A 14,706-nucleotide genomic window follows, 5' to 3' on the forward strand; every position below is an offset into this window, starting at 1 on the left:
TATTGACGTTCATAAGTGTGCATTGTGTTACCTATATGAATAAATGATTTTTGACCTTGACTTTAACTTAACTATGTATAGAATTAAATACTAATACATTATTAATTGTCTGTTAATCCCCACAAAAATGCGTTTACCCATATCTCAAATACTAGCAAAGCCAATTTTGAGGAAAATAAGACTTTACACGTATGTGGGAATTTACCTAATTTAAATTAGAAGGGATCTCAATATGTCTTTTAGTTTCCTAGAAATTCGTGAGCATACATACGAAAGCACTTACGAAATTTAGCTCACTCTACACGAGGGACTCCCTACGTTTGGCCCGCACCTCACAGGCAGGCTATTTCATTGTTAAGGCTGCCTTATTTTATTTAAAAATATATTAAAATTATTTGGAATTTGGGCTTCAGTTTTTCGGTATATATTTTGATTGATTGATTAAGCGAACATTTTTTAAATATTTAATATTATGTGTGTTACTTAATAAATTTAGAAATTCTAATGTGGAACATCGGACTAAAAACACTGCTCTAAACAAATCACACGGAAATAATATTTGCAACAATACGGCTCATGTCCTCATTTTTGTAGTCGATTAACAAAACAATAAAACTAGCATTTACGGCATTACCACTTGACGCGTACGTTTTAAATGGGGCTAAAATACAAAAGTAGTATTGAATAGTTTGTGCTCGTATCTCAATGGTCCATAAACAACAGAACCGTGAATACAAATCGCATATTAGAGCGTTCAATGTACGACCCGATATTATCACTATCAGTTAGTAGCATGCGGCGTGAATGATTATAGTGTTTATCTTTGTCTTGGCCACTTAACAAATATTAATGAATTAGCTGTTGTGTAAATGACTTCGATCTATAAACCCCTATTAGTTGATATACCATATTCTTCTACATAATTCGGGTTGAATAATAATAATAATCAATGGCGCTACAACCTTTTAGATCTGGGCCTCAGATTTCTGTATCTGTTTCATGATCGTTTGTGAATTGAATAGGCAAGTAGGTGATCAGCCTTCTGTCCCTGACACACACTGTCGAATTTTTGGGTCTAAGGCAAGCCGGTTTCCTCACGATGTTTTGCTTCACCGTTCGAGCTAGTGTTAAATGCGCACATAGAAATTTCTTTCTATGGATTTTCTTTGTGGAAAATCACCCCGGCTGTGCACCAATGGATGGAAATCCGGGGATCGAACCTACGACCTCAGGGATGAGAATCGCACGCTGAAGGCCACTAGGCCAAAACTGCTCTCGGGTTGAATAGTGCAAAAAATCGTAATATTAATTGAGAATTCATGTAGAAATAGCTTATATATTTCAAATACCATTCAAGTAAGATAGATAAAATTATAAAGCGGAAAATGTTCAAAATAGTTCGGTATTAACAAATAATGTAGCGTGTAAGCTATTGCAATTACGTACTCAACCACCATGATAGCTATCTAAGCCATTTATACAAAATTTGTTGACTAATTAAAGGCATGCAAATATATTGAGTACACCATAATTGTTATATAATTTTGGTGAGGTTTTCGTGTGTAATTATTTATTCTGTGGAATGCAGTGAGCGGTAATTTATTAGATATCTTTTTAACATTATTACATGTAGTTATAGAAAACATTACAAAACTAACATTGTGTGAACAATAAATTCCGAGTAAGTTAATGTATCTGTATTTTTAAATAAATTTTACGCACTAATTAAATCGAACTGATGATAAAGAGTACAATACTTCCTTTTTTTATTATAAATAGAAATATTATATTTAATCTAAAGGTCAGAATGATAGTTTTTGATAGTTTAGCTTAATTGTTAATAATGCTTTTTATTTAAGATGTGTATATGAGAATACAGCTCTGGGAATTGGGTATGTGTTTCGTAATCATTTGCTTTTTCTAATAGGCAACAAGGCGACCAGGCATCTTCTACTTCCTTCTATACGAGCAAGTGTGAAATGCGTACATCGAGAGAAAGACAATAAAAAGTAAAGCCGGGGTTCGAATCTATGACCTTAGGGATGTCGCACGCTAATGCTTGGACAACACTTAAGATTCTTTAAACCTATCAATTAGTTTTTCTCTGTTTAGTACTGTTATTTTACACCTGATTACTATGACTGCACATTATCATCAAACATTCTTTTATCTTTGAACAAAAGTTTAAAACAGGTTTTTCTAAAAGTATTGCCCTCGCCAAACAAAATTTCCTCTCTAAGCAGGTTTGTGCACGAACACACCGCTCGTCAACCACACGAGCTACGAATGCAAATTTTAAATTACTGTAGTGTCCAGTTCTACAAATTCTATTACATTTCCCTTTTATCTTGATTCTGAAAAGCATTTCTATACAATATATGTTTTATACCAAGTTCATTATTGTGAAATTAAACAATATTTAACCTGGTAAGAGTTAGGATATGGGCAGTGTTGGCCTAGTGGCGTCAGCGTGTGACTCTCATCCCAAAAATACCGAGATCTCGTGAGATTGCAATTCTTAATCTCCAATTAACGAGATTGTATTCCCTAATAACGACAAAACACACCTTTGCATAGGTTAAATATATAGGAACAGGCTTCTGCGTCTATCAATCTAACATAGATTTTCTTTCGCTCAGAATCGAACCCACGCTATTAAAGATTTGCTCGTCAGTGGATTTATTATTTTAAATTATCTAGCAACACTTATTTAAATTAATTCTTTAGAAGCATTGGTTTTTACATCTTGTTATTTTAGCAATTTTCATTTAAATAAATAACAATTATCTGTTCCCTTCAATTATCTGCCAAGTCGTTATAACGACCCTGGGCGGGTGGTACAAAATTCTTCAGAAAAATATTTCTCCAAATGATAAATACGAAGCTATATTATCAAATCCAGGAGAGCGATCCATACATCTTGTATAATCCAGAAACATTGCAAGCTGCGATTCTCTTCAGCTGATATATAATGAATATGGCCATCTGTTCTTTCGCGATTATGACGTCAGAACAGTGCCTGCTTTTTGTTTAATTCCGATTATCATAATGTAATATCAAGCGCACCTTGCCTTCATAAATTTACTTATTTTTCATAACGAAAACGTGGAACCAAATTAGTAGTTGGATAATGTATTTTGTTGGACGTGGGAACGTAAATTTCGTTATATTTGTGGTAATTTTTATTTCTTCCTGCCACGGTAAAAGTCCAGTGTTAGATTTGTGGTTCAGCTTGCGTCTCATAACCTTGAGGAGGCGCGTTCGAATTTCGTCTGTAAACCCATGAATATTTATTTATATATGGACAATTGACACTTTCATTCGTTCGTTCGTTCGTTTCATTTCGTTCTTGACCACAAACCACAACGTATTGCAGAGAATGATCGGCAGACAAAGACAAAAATGGCCTGTGGCTTTAAGCGTTAACGTTCTAAACTAAATTTTAAAAAATACTAATTTGAAACGTGATGGTTGTTGTAAGTCCGACAGTAAAAAAAAATAATTAATCCTTAGAGCGTGTTTACTTATAAGTATATATAAGTATTTACTTATTTTTATCTCTTTGAACGTATTACAAACGAAAGCCATTGTATATAATTTACATTATAGTTAGACTTTATACATTGAAATCCCGAGGGTTGATCATTAAATGTCACAATAATCATGAATCTATCAAAACATTTTAAGTGTGTAAACCAAACATTCATTTCATTTCCATTCTTTGATTATCGAAGTAATGACGTCTACACAAAATTTACCTACACTCTCTGTTAAGCGTTTATATTTTTGCGTATAGCAGTAATGAGTTCTTTTTTATAAAATATATTCGAAAGAAAGAAAAAAATACACATATAAGAAAAGGTAGTATAATTAAAAGAGAAAGTGCACTAGCCCATACTAGAATTCCTTGCGTCGTAGTCAGATAGTATGTTCCATTCGGGAACTTATTTAATGATTTAGGTACTAACGTAATCAATTCTATTTACAATTATTATTATTATTAATTCTTCGTATGCAACTACTGTTAGAATAATACGAAGAAGAATATTTTCTGTTTCACCATAGGACATCATCGATAGTGAAAATTGTGTTTTTAAGAAAGTGGTTAAAGAAAGATGAAGGGTTGTAAATATTTACTATTATTTTAACTTACATCCGTTTAATACATCGAGGCTAAACAAATTTTATATAAATTAAAAAAAAAATACAAAAGAGAGTAAATTGCCTCCTTTTATCTTTAAAGGACTCACATTTTAATTAGCATCCATTTAGATACATGAATTTTACCTTTTAAGTAAAAACAAAGGCCGTTGTCCGTCTCTATTATCAAGTTTTAATTATAGAGAAGAAAACGACTAGCTATTGGGTTATCTTAGGATTTTGTCTTGTTAAAACTTTGTGTAAATTGAACCATAAGTTTCATAGAAAATTTACTTAAGCTAATCGATTGTTGGCACAGAATCCATCGAAAGCTTTGTTTTCGCTTTAAATATTAAAGTAGTATCGTCGTTTTCGTTTCCATGTAAACTGGTGTTCTATTTTCAAAAACTCTTTTGTATGTTTTGTTATTATTGTTTTGATTTTTTTTAAACATCATGACATTAACTCAAGTTCAGGATTTCTACTATTCGTAGAGCTACTGTATACCCACTAACTAGCGCAAGTAGTGACATATTCTAATATGACCTTTGGAATGCTTTGCTTAACTATATTTTAATTATTCTGTGTTACCCATTGCGTGTGTGTGCAATGTATCGCCATTTTTATTTACAACTGTCTGTCTTGAGGAATATAGCACGTTAATACTTATGTATGATTCATGATTACCCTCAATTAGGCATCAAATGAATGCTAAATCTAGTGTGAAAACTTTTTACTAGGATAAAATACGTTAATTTACATAACCAACACGAGAGACGCCTCCGCATCACCCTCACATATTTATGTAAACGTTGAAATGTAAATTAATTCGCTCGTTTACGAAATGTGATATTTTAGCGGTACTTCGTAAAATTTTGAGATGAAAGTGGTTGAAAGAGAAGTCTAATAGATACATACATTAATTAAGTATTTTATGACTGTCATATAAATAGAACCTTAAATGAACTGTGGTATGGCAACTGGAAATATCCTATTACCGTATGGGACCTTTGTTTGGGAATGAAGTCGGTCGGTCCAAGTTATTCTGATACTGATATAAAGTTATACTTTACTGTATTTTTTAAAAACGGCTGATGGCTGACCATGCGTCATACTCGTAAACGGGTGCTACTTTGTGGTGACTGGTCGTACTTGAATTCGTGTATGTGGTGATGTTAGTTATTTCGACTATGTATTTGCTTGTTGTTCCCACGAGAATGTAGATGCGTGCTCCTATTTCACCATGTCTCCTGATGATGGAGGATCTTTGACAATCTGAGACAAATCTTGGTTTTTAATTTATTTTATTATTATTTATGACTTAAGATGTCATGTGGAACATGGTGCAATGGTTGCAAGTCCTTACAAAACGTTATGTAATATAATAAAAAAAACTTGGCGATTAAAAAGAGTGGCGGAGAGTTTAATGCCAGTTCTTCTCTACCGTTTTACGCCCTTCATTTAAGAACTGGCAGTAAACGTAAAGTTAGAAACATTTAATGTATTTTTTTTTTGAACATTTATGCAAATACAATGTACACTTCATTGTGTTACCTATATGCATAAATGATTTTTGACTTTGAGAGTTTCTATTTAATAGGTAATGTGACTCTGCTAAATCTAATGTCCAATTAGGCAACGTGTGGTTATTAGTTTTTGATTGGTTCCATGGCGAACTTATTTCAACGGTAATACGCTTATGGGGGGGGGGGTCGTTAATTATATATTTTTATGGAATGGATCAAACAAAGTACAGTGCAGTACAAATGCAGTAAATTTAAATTGTGTTAAGACTTTTAAAAACATATTATGGTGACATTAAACGGCGATTCGGAAAGTTTGCTAATATGTGCCCGACCTTTGTCATTTCATGAAATAATGGAGGTAATATTTGAAAAGTTCGGTCCGCGCTCATGCCTACCGCAAAGAATTTTGCTTTCCCGACAATAAAATTCCAAGTTACTGAATCATACCCTCGTTCCGCGTGGAATTATGTTTTGTTAATTTGCTCTTTAATGTTTATGAATAAGTTAATTTGTTATACGTGACCAATTAAGAAATTATTAATGCATTTGCGATATACGAACATGATTTTGGCGTAATGATGATTTTTATATTACTTAACGTGTTTGGAAAACTATAATTAAAAATTCCTACAATGTATTTCATTAATTACAATTCGGTACGTAAAATTGTTGTTTTTGATTTATCGATTTAATTATTAAATAATTGAAATCTAGACGAATAGTCGTTATAGAGTAAGTCGATATCGAATAGAAGAATTTTAAACCTTATAAGTCGAGGTTTATATCAGATTAAAAAAAATATAATTGGCGATTTTAGACATTAGACATAACATGTATAACTAACTAAACACACTCACAGAAATACATAAAATAACAATATCAAAAATAAAAATAAATAAAAAAGAATAATAGAGTGATAACAGTTTTTTAAAGAAAAAGGTTTAATTGCGTAATACGTGTGTGCTGTGGTTGTGATTGGCCCTAGCTCAGCATTATGCTGAGGAGCAGAGTTGTTCCACAGCAACGGTCATTCTGCCAGAGACCGCAGCAGCTAGTTATAGCTAGCGATATAAACTCCAACTTTCTGCACTCGCTGGTTCTGTGAATAAAAAAGTGTCTTATCGAAATGAAATACTTCCAGTCCTGTCTTGTACCACCTTCCACCAATTGCTGGTCTTCTAATACAGCAGTACCTCCTCCACTGTCTTTTACTGGTCTCAGTACACTACGACCACACTCCGGCCGGTCACATTGTAAACTATAACTGGTATCTGAATCAACAATTGTCTAGATCTTTATCCATAAGGAAAAAATGTTTTATCGGAATAATGATCTCAAGACAATAAATCATGGCAGTCTAGCTTATTATTTCTACTTATAATTGACCGAATAGGATAGGATATTTTTCTTGAAGATTACTACCCGCTTTCCTAGTGATATTAATTAACTTCGTGCCTTCTATAAGTTTCTTCATTAATTTTCCAACTAGATTCAGTTACGAATGAATAACTCCAGACATATTCTTACAGCAAAGAGCCTTGAGAGTTAACAAGAAATTTCAATTTAATATTATATGGCAGAATAATATGAGTTTTACCAGTAAGAATTCAAAGGGAAGATGAAGTATTCATTTTAAAACCACACCAACTAGACTTATAATCTACATTAATTAACTATATTTTTTATTTGGGTTGACAATTGTTTACTTACGTTAGAAAATTATATTTGTAAATATGTGAAACACCACTACATAATAATATATATTATATTTAATTGTTTTTGATAACATCATACGCCTATTTTATTTTAGTATAGTATGTTCTACGAACATGGTCTTCACAAATAATTCTCAAATACAAAATTTTACTACTTAAAAAGTAAGTATGGAGTTTCTTGTTAAAGCTTTAACTTACAATTTTGACTTTTTATGCCTAATTGAACTGATTTGACTTGACTTTGTTTTACTTAATTTTGCACATTATTTACCTATGTTGGGCGCAGTATTTCGCTAGCCAAAACACTGTATACCATTCGAAACAACAAGTAAATAATGTAATTAATTTGCGTTAATGATGAAGAATTTTTCACTTGCATAAACTAAGACGCGGAAATAACATTTTCAAAGTTTCATATTAAATTTTACAAAAGCACTAAAGAAGCATTAGAATAAACACGATGACTATACACGAAGTTGTATTTTTTCTCACATAGTTCGACTTTTTGACTTGTGTTATTTCTTTCCGATCTTTATTAGCGCCGTCAAAGATGGACAGAAAATCGATTTAATAGATTGTAGGAGAACAAAACCAATATATTTTCCGACACTTGAGCTCGCAGGTAATTGTGGCAGAAAGTTTTGGTACGTGCTCGCAATATTGATGAGGCAGGCCACAGGCGCGGTTGGCTATAGCCGACTCTATCCGTAATATTGCTGCATTTATCCGCGTCCATAGTTTAATTATATTTTCTAAGAAGTTCATTGCGCAGGATTTTCTTTACAATTCTCTGTTCTAATCTCATTAATTGAATTTAAAACCTTTATTAAGTGACGATTGTTTTTAACAGTTGTTTAATGAAGTTTAGCTTTTGCTTGTAACTATTTAACTATTAAACTCTTTTCACAAACAGTTTTTATAATATTGTAACGAATGTTCAAGTTTTTATTATTTATGAACTATGTACGGGCCTTTTTGCACAATATCACACCGTATGTTTTCGTTTCGTAATAGGTTTACGGAAACATCCAAATATATCGCTACATCAGTTTCATTGGTAATTTATGTAAAACAATCTCTGGATGCATACATAATTGTTTCGTGGGGAATGTAGCCCAAAACCTCTGGAGTTAAATAACTGTAAGTTAAATAAACATAGCATACCTTTATACGAATAAAATTCAGAAGATATGTTAAAACAAATTGGGTGTGAAATCCAACTGTGGAGATTATTTTACCACAGTGACCCCAGCTATGCAGTTTCATTTGACAAGGTTGTATAGTGCATATTCCTCGGGGTTTCACGAACTATTCCTTGGCTCACGTCAAACTTTGTTCGCAAATTGTGTAACACGCTCGGACAACACTGGAAATTTGACATGACTTCTATGTTTGGGCTACAGGTGTGAATATTTGGCTAATGTTATTATAGTATTTGAATAACATTTAAATGGAATTGCTTATACTGTTCAAGTATCGTACTTATTTCAGCAAGTTTAAAGAACTAGAACCACGTCTCTCCAAGGAAATTGATTAAAAGACTGCAGACTTGAGTCGCTGGGCTTAGTAGTATCATTGGGTCTTAAAGTCATGTCCATCAGTTTACCCTGTTTCCATTACTGTCTTCAATATATGTTTAATCTTATTGCCTTACTTTTAAAATATAATTCCGATATTTTTTTAAAGCAGGCGAGTGCTTTGTAAAAGAACCACTGCTGTCCTATACGTCGTTAAAGTCTTTAAGAAGCCTTTTCTTTAAGTGATTTCTATCGATTGACTATCATTATGCAGCTGACTCTCCTCTACTCACATTTACGTATGTAACAATAACATGGTATATTAATGAAAATAAAGTAACGCGGAATATAGAAAGAATGGCATTCTATAGTTCTACATAATCGAATTGCAGGTACCAATTTATTATAACCAAATTTGTTTTCAAGAAATATCTGATTCATAAAATTTATTATGGGTCGTGTACAAAGGGTTGATTTATATTATTCCGCATCCAATTCCATAACAAATTATTGTACGTTTTGCTTAACTTGTACAAATTATGTTTCGAATTTATATTCAGAAATTATCCACTTTATTAAGATTATTGTTTGTTGATTCCATTACCATTAGGTATTATGATGTCTTAAATTCCCGGTCGAAGCGTAGATTTTATTTTCTTTATTTATAATTCCAACTAAGCCACATATGGCCAAATAAAAGTTATTAAATCAAACATGTATTTTGAGACCAGAAAAGGTAAACTTTTCGTTAGGTTGCCTATTGTATGACGAAGATACTAATTTAAATACTTATCGAAGGTTAAATCGTAATAACGCATATGCACCTTAAAAAACGAATAAATTTCATCCATTGGACAGCTTTAGAATCATTAGTAATTATGAAGAAAAAACAGAGAGAGAAACAATTTCTCTATTTTATCTACTTAAACGAAGGTCAGTAATTCACGTAAACAAAACTATAATCTACATAAAGCGGGTTATCACGATAGATAAAAAAAACACTTGAGGCATTAGGTTGGTAGGAAGGTAGATTATAGTTAGTAAACCTCTGCTATAAATGGATTAGGCGTTATGTGTGGGCTGAAAGACTTAGGTTTTTCTATTTAAAATTTACGCTTTTGGCCCTGATTTTTTTCTGTTGACTGATAGAACATCAATTAAGATACCCAAAATACTGCGAGACTTCACGTTTTTCTGTCGTATGCAGCATTCACAACATTCTTATCATGTGTCCTGTTTTCTGCGTTTTCTAAAAGGCCGAAAGCGACTTAAAAAGGCAACGGAATAAAACGCTTGTTTTCAAGTTTACGACATCCCTTTTCTTATCTTAATATGGCGATAGGTGCCGAATGAACGATGTTAGGTAGAAGGATTACGACTGGGATAAAGTACGATTGCCAAAACATTTTTAAAGAAACTCATGTATAAAAGGAATACTTACGGATATTAGAATGTGTAATAAATTTTTCAAAGATGAAGTTAAACATGACGGTCAATAGTGTAGATACCCAACGTGCGTATAAATGCGTTCATTTTTACTTTTCGATTCTCAGCAAACCTTTAAAAATCGCAATTTTTATTACTATAGTTATTATTGACCAAACTTTTTCATAAGTCTGACGTGTTCTTATTGGTGTATAATATAGCCATATTATACTGGTTACATAATTGTGTAAACATGACCCTTGACCTCCGAAACTATAAAACGAGGTGATGATATCGCATTTCTCTGGATTCCTATAATCTGAAACAAAATCCTGTAAAAACAAACATTAAGGCTTTTTTATGAATCAGATGTACAATGATATAAGTAATCGTAGTTTGTAATAAACAATCACATAACCGCCGTATTCTTCTTACTGAAAGTTAATTGGAAGGTAGTTGGAATGGAACATACAATACTTTTTGTCTCTGGGTAGCTACAGAAAAATTAATTTGCTAGTTGTTATAATAAATAAATATTTCAAGAGTTACCAGCTGAGAGTATTTATATATATAAAATCATAAAACGTGAATTTTCCTTATGATTCAAATACACTCAAAACACGTTCACTTCAACCGTCGAACATGACCCGGGGGCGCTACAAATCACACAAAAACCTGTTGTAGGTAATTTCCGAATACCCCATGATCTTACAAACTCGAGATACAAGCCTTCGCCTACAAATTGCTTTCAACCTTAACCGCAAATATTTCATCGTTATATTTATTGCCGGGATCTTCATTTGTACGAACGATATGTTCCATAATTCATGTTTTACACTGATTAATACAAAAAGTTTAGATAGCTTTGGATTGATTCTATTTTTAAATCTAAACACTTGTTGAATCTACTTTTATCTGAAACCGTCGTATTAATGGTTGTTATAGCTAATCTCACTTACTGATATGTTTGCACCAGAACAATATGTAAATACTTTTAAAATTCTAAATATATGTCGGAGCAATGGCGCTGGTCAAGCCTGTTGTCATTATACGTCACAGAGTTCGGAAATTAACAACGTCAAACGGTAATCAGTTTACATCCAATAATACTTCTGAGTTATTCGGTTTGCCAATAACACCATGTCTACAAAATAACGACTATTTGATTGTCCATAGTAATAGTCTTAAAAAGTAAATATTAAATTATTTGTTGTGTTAAACAATGGCGTTAGTGTCAATTATCATTTTAAATTAATAACATTAAAGTCGAATTAGTTCAAAACAGTTGGTTAGGTATTTGATTTGTCAATATTTCCAGATCTATAACGTCTATTCAAAGTCAATAATAGTAACTCCATAGTCATAATTATTATTAAAAGTTTTGACTGAAATGTCTCGAAAATTATCCAAAATTCGGGTTGCTATAAACACGCTAGCGCAATTCTGCGGTCGAATCTTTTAAAAGCAAACTTATATCGAAATTTAACGGTTGCTGAGAAATATTATTTGGCATTATCTTCCTGTTTTTGTTAAAATTCAGGTCGTGCTTCTAGTAATTGTTCTTCAGATTCTCGTTTGTTGCTTTGTCAACATTCAATGTCTTTCTGTCGTTAGACGACAATATTCCTATCATTCATTGTCAGTTTCTGCCTTTCACTTTCTATCTTCCTTTCTCCATGCGGAATGTTTGACCATTATTTAGATAGTGCCTTCGTTCCTGTGACTGCTAAATCTTCAATCTATTTTCTCTCTCTCTCACTTACTTCAGTATTTATAACAGTCATAAGACAGGGTAAATATTATAAATGTAATGCGGTTTAGAATTAAACGTGAATTTTTTATATAATTAATTTATTGTAGAGTGTATCAACACGTCGTATCTGGAAATAAATGCGGCGATATTAAACGCAGCTTTGGTGATAAAGGGTTCCATTAGCGTTCATTAATATTATTAATGTAGTTGCAAAAAGTACTTTGAAGTAAGGTTTTTTCAAGGAATACTTTACATACAAAATAACTCTCCAGTGGGTTGTGGGGCAACCAATATATTTTTTAAGTGAAATTTCACACACATTTTTTGGTTACGCGACACATTTTTCCGTTACGTGCCATCTTCTTCTTGTCCCTACCACGATTGATTCGAAGCCATTCATAACAAAAGTATATAATAAGTATAACAATGATAGTAATAAATCTTGTACAATTAATGAAATTCAGTAATAGTCTTAGTAGTAACAAGGTAAAATGAAATAATTGTATTATTTGTATTCATGTCTATGATAATAAAAGCCTTTTGCTAAACTTATTAATAACTAATTTTATTTTATTTAACCAAGTTCTGTAAAGTTGCATACAGGAGATCATTTTTTGAATAATAAGGTCTTATTTTAAATCATAGTTTTAAATTATAAAATGTTGAACGATTCATTGTTATAAAACATAGACCGATGTTGACAGTAAAGTAAATCCGCTTACACCAGACGTTACACGCTTAAAACCCAGGATTAGTATACATCTTAGCCAATTTACGTGACTGCGTGTTACATCGTTGCCTCTTATTCGTTGGATCAGGTGCGAAGTTTTTGTTCCATGGAAAAAGTACGTTGATTACCGCGACCTTCCCCTAATAGGTCTCAATTACCTAGGATGAATAAAAGCTATACTATAAAGCTCTTAAGCTTTTTTCTACCTAAAACCCGGTAGTATTTTAGAGTTGGAGAATAAAATAATGTAGTTCATCAATTTTTTATGTTGATCAAAATTTCAATTTAGTTTTCATATATATTACAAGTTGGATATAATAAATAAAATTTAGGATAATATTATCATTATCTACACTTTACACTAATTAAAAAAGGTAGTAAAATTAAATTATAAGACAGTAAATTACGATTAAACAGTATGTGAGGCGACTAATACGTCACGATATTCTAAAGCTGGAAGACCGGCAGAAGCTCTAGGCAGAAGATGAGTAGATGCTTCCAATTGGAAGTCACTCCACATGACAGCACCACAGAACAGATTCGCTCATAGCCTCAGGGCTGATTGCATATCCCCGCAGGGAGAAAAAAAAGATTTACGTGGTGTGCTCGTTCTGTATTCGATTTCTGGAGAAACGATTATTGATTCTTATGTATTAGCGACAAAAACTTATATAAAACGCACTACTATTACAGATAAGATACATTAGTTTAGCGTAGATTATATTTTTCAATCCAAAAATTATTTTTTAACAAAACATTAAATTGAAATTGAGGTAAACACGCTATCTTTGCAGTAATTTAATTTAAGTGTAATATTTGATTCTATATTACACTAGATTAGAAAAATTACTTCGTTTACTTATTGATATTGGTCTCACGATTTCGATAAAATAAAAAAAAACTGACTAATCATGTCATAATGAAATCATGAATGATAATGATGTCATTATTATAGATTTCACTTCTATAGATCACCTGTATATCGTTATTATATTTTAAGCGTAAAATAATAAAATTAAAAAATACTACTGAATTAAAATATTTGAGTGACAATTTAAACATCGTATTAAGCTCATATATGTCATATTATTCAGGGTAACATTATTTTTTCCCGCGACATTTCCTTTGTGCGAGCAGTTAACTGCCATTTGCATTGCTCCGTAAATATATTACCAGCTTTTGTTTTTCTTTTCGATTATTGTTTGAATTTTCAGGTATTTTTAGGCGTTATGTCAAAGAGTGTGTTTTGCTAACTGAATAAACCTTTATATATCTTTAACCATAGACGAAATAATCAATGTAGATTTAAATATTAAAATGTATTATTATTCTAATAAATAGTAAACAAAGTCATCATTTTTTAAAATTGCTTGTGATGGCTAGCCTATACTCTTAAATGTTTGTAACCGCGCTTTAACATTAATAGGTATTACTTAATAAATAATTTTTATTACAGCGTGTAAAAGGTATAATCTAAAAATCTGCTACTCTAATATTCCTTTTAAATTCTGGTTACGAAAGAAATATAAATTAGTTTGAGTTATCTAAATAACTGTAAAATAGTCCGACAAATAAAAGTTGTTTCTAAAAAAAGTTCGAAAAGTAGACCCATGTAAAATCTCTTTGTATCACAATAGTTTTGCAAACAATCTCTCTAGGCCTCTACAGTTTAGACTTCACGGCTTTGATAGACAGATGAATGGACAGTTACCGAAGTGAAACCAATATGTAGTCTATTTTCCTCTGTTCACACAACGTTAGGCGAAAACGAATTCTGCAATAACTAACTTATAGTAAAATTTATAGAAAAACTACTCATATTAATTATTAATAAAATATAAAGAGTCCAGCCGTGAGTTCGATGGCGATAGCTCCAACTATCAAATAAATAAACATTTTG

The sequence above is a fragment of the Pieris brassicae genome, chromosome 9 (assembly GCF_905147105.1).
Source record: "Pieris brassicae chromosome 9, ilPieBrab1.1, whole genome shotgun sequence".
NCBI lineage: Eukaryota > Metazoa > Arthropoda > Insecta > Lepidoptera > Pieridae > Pieris > Pieris brassicae.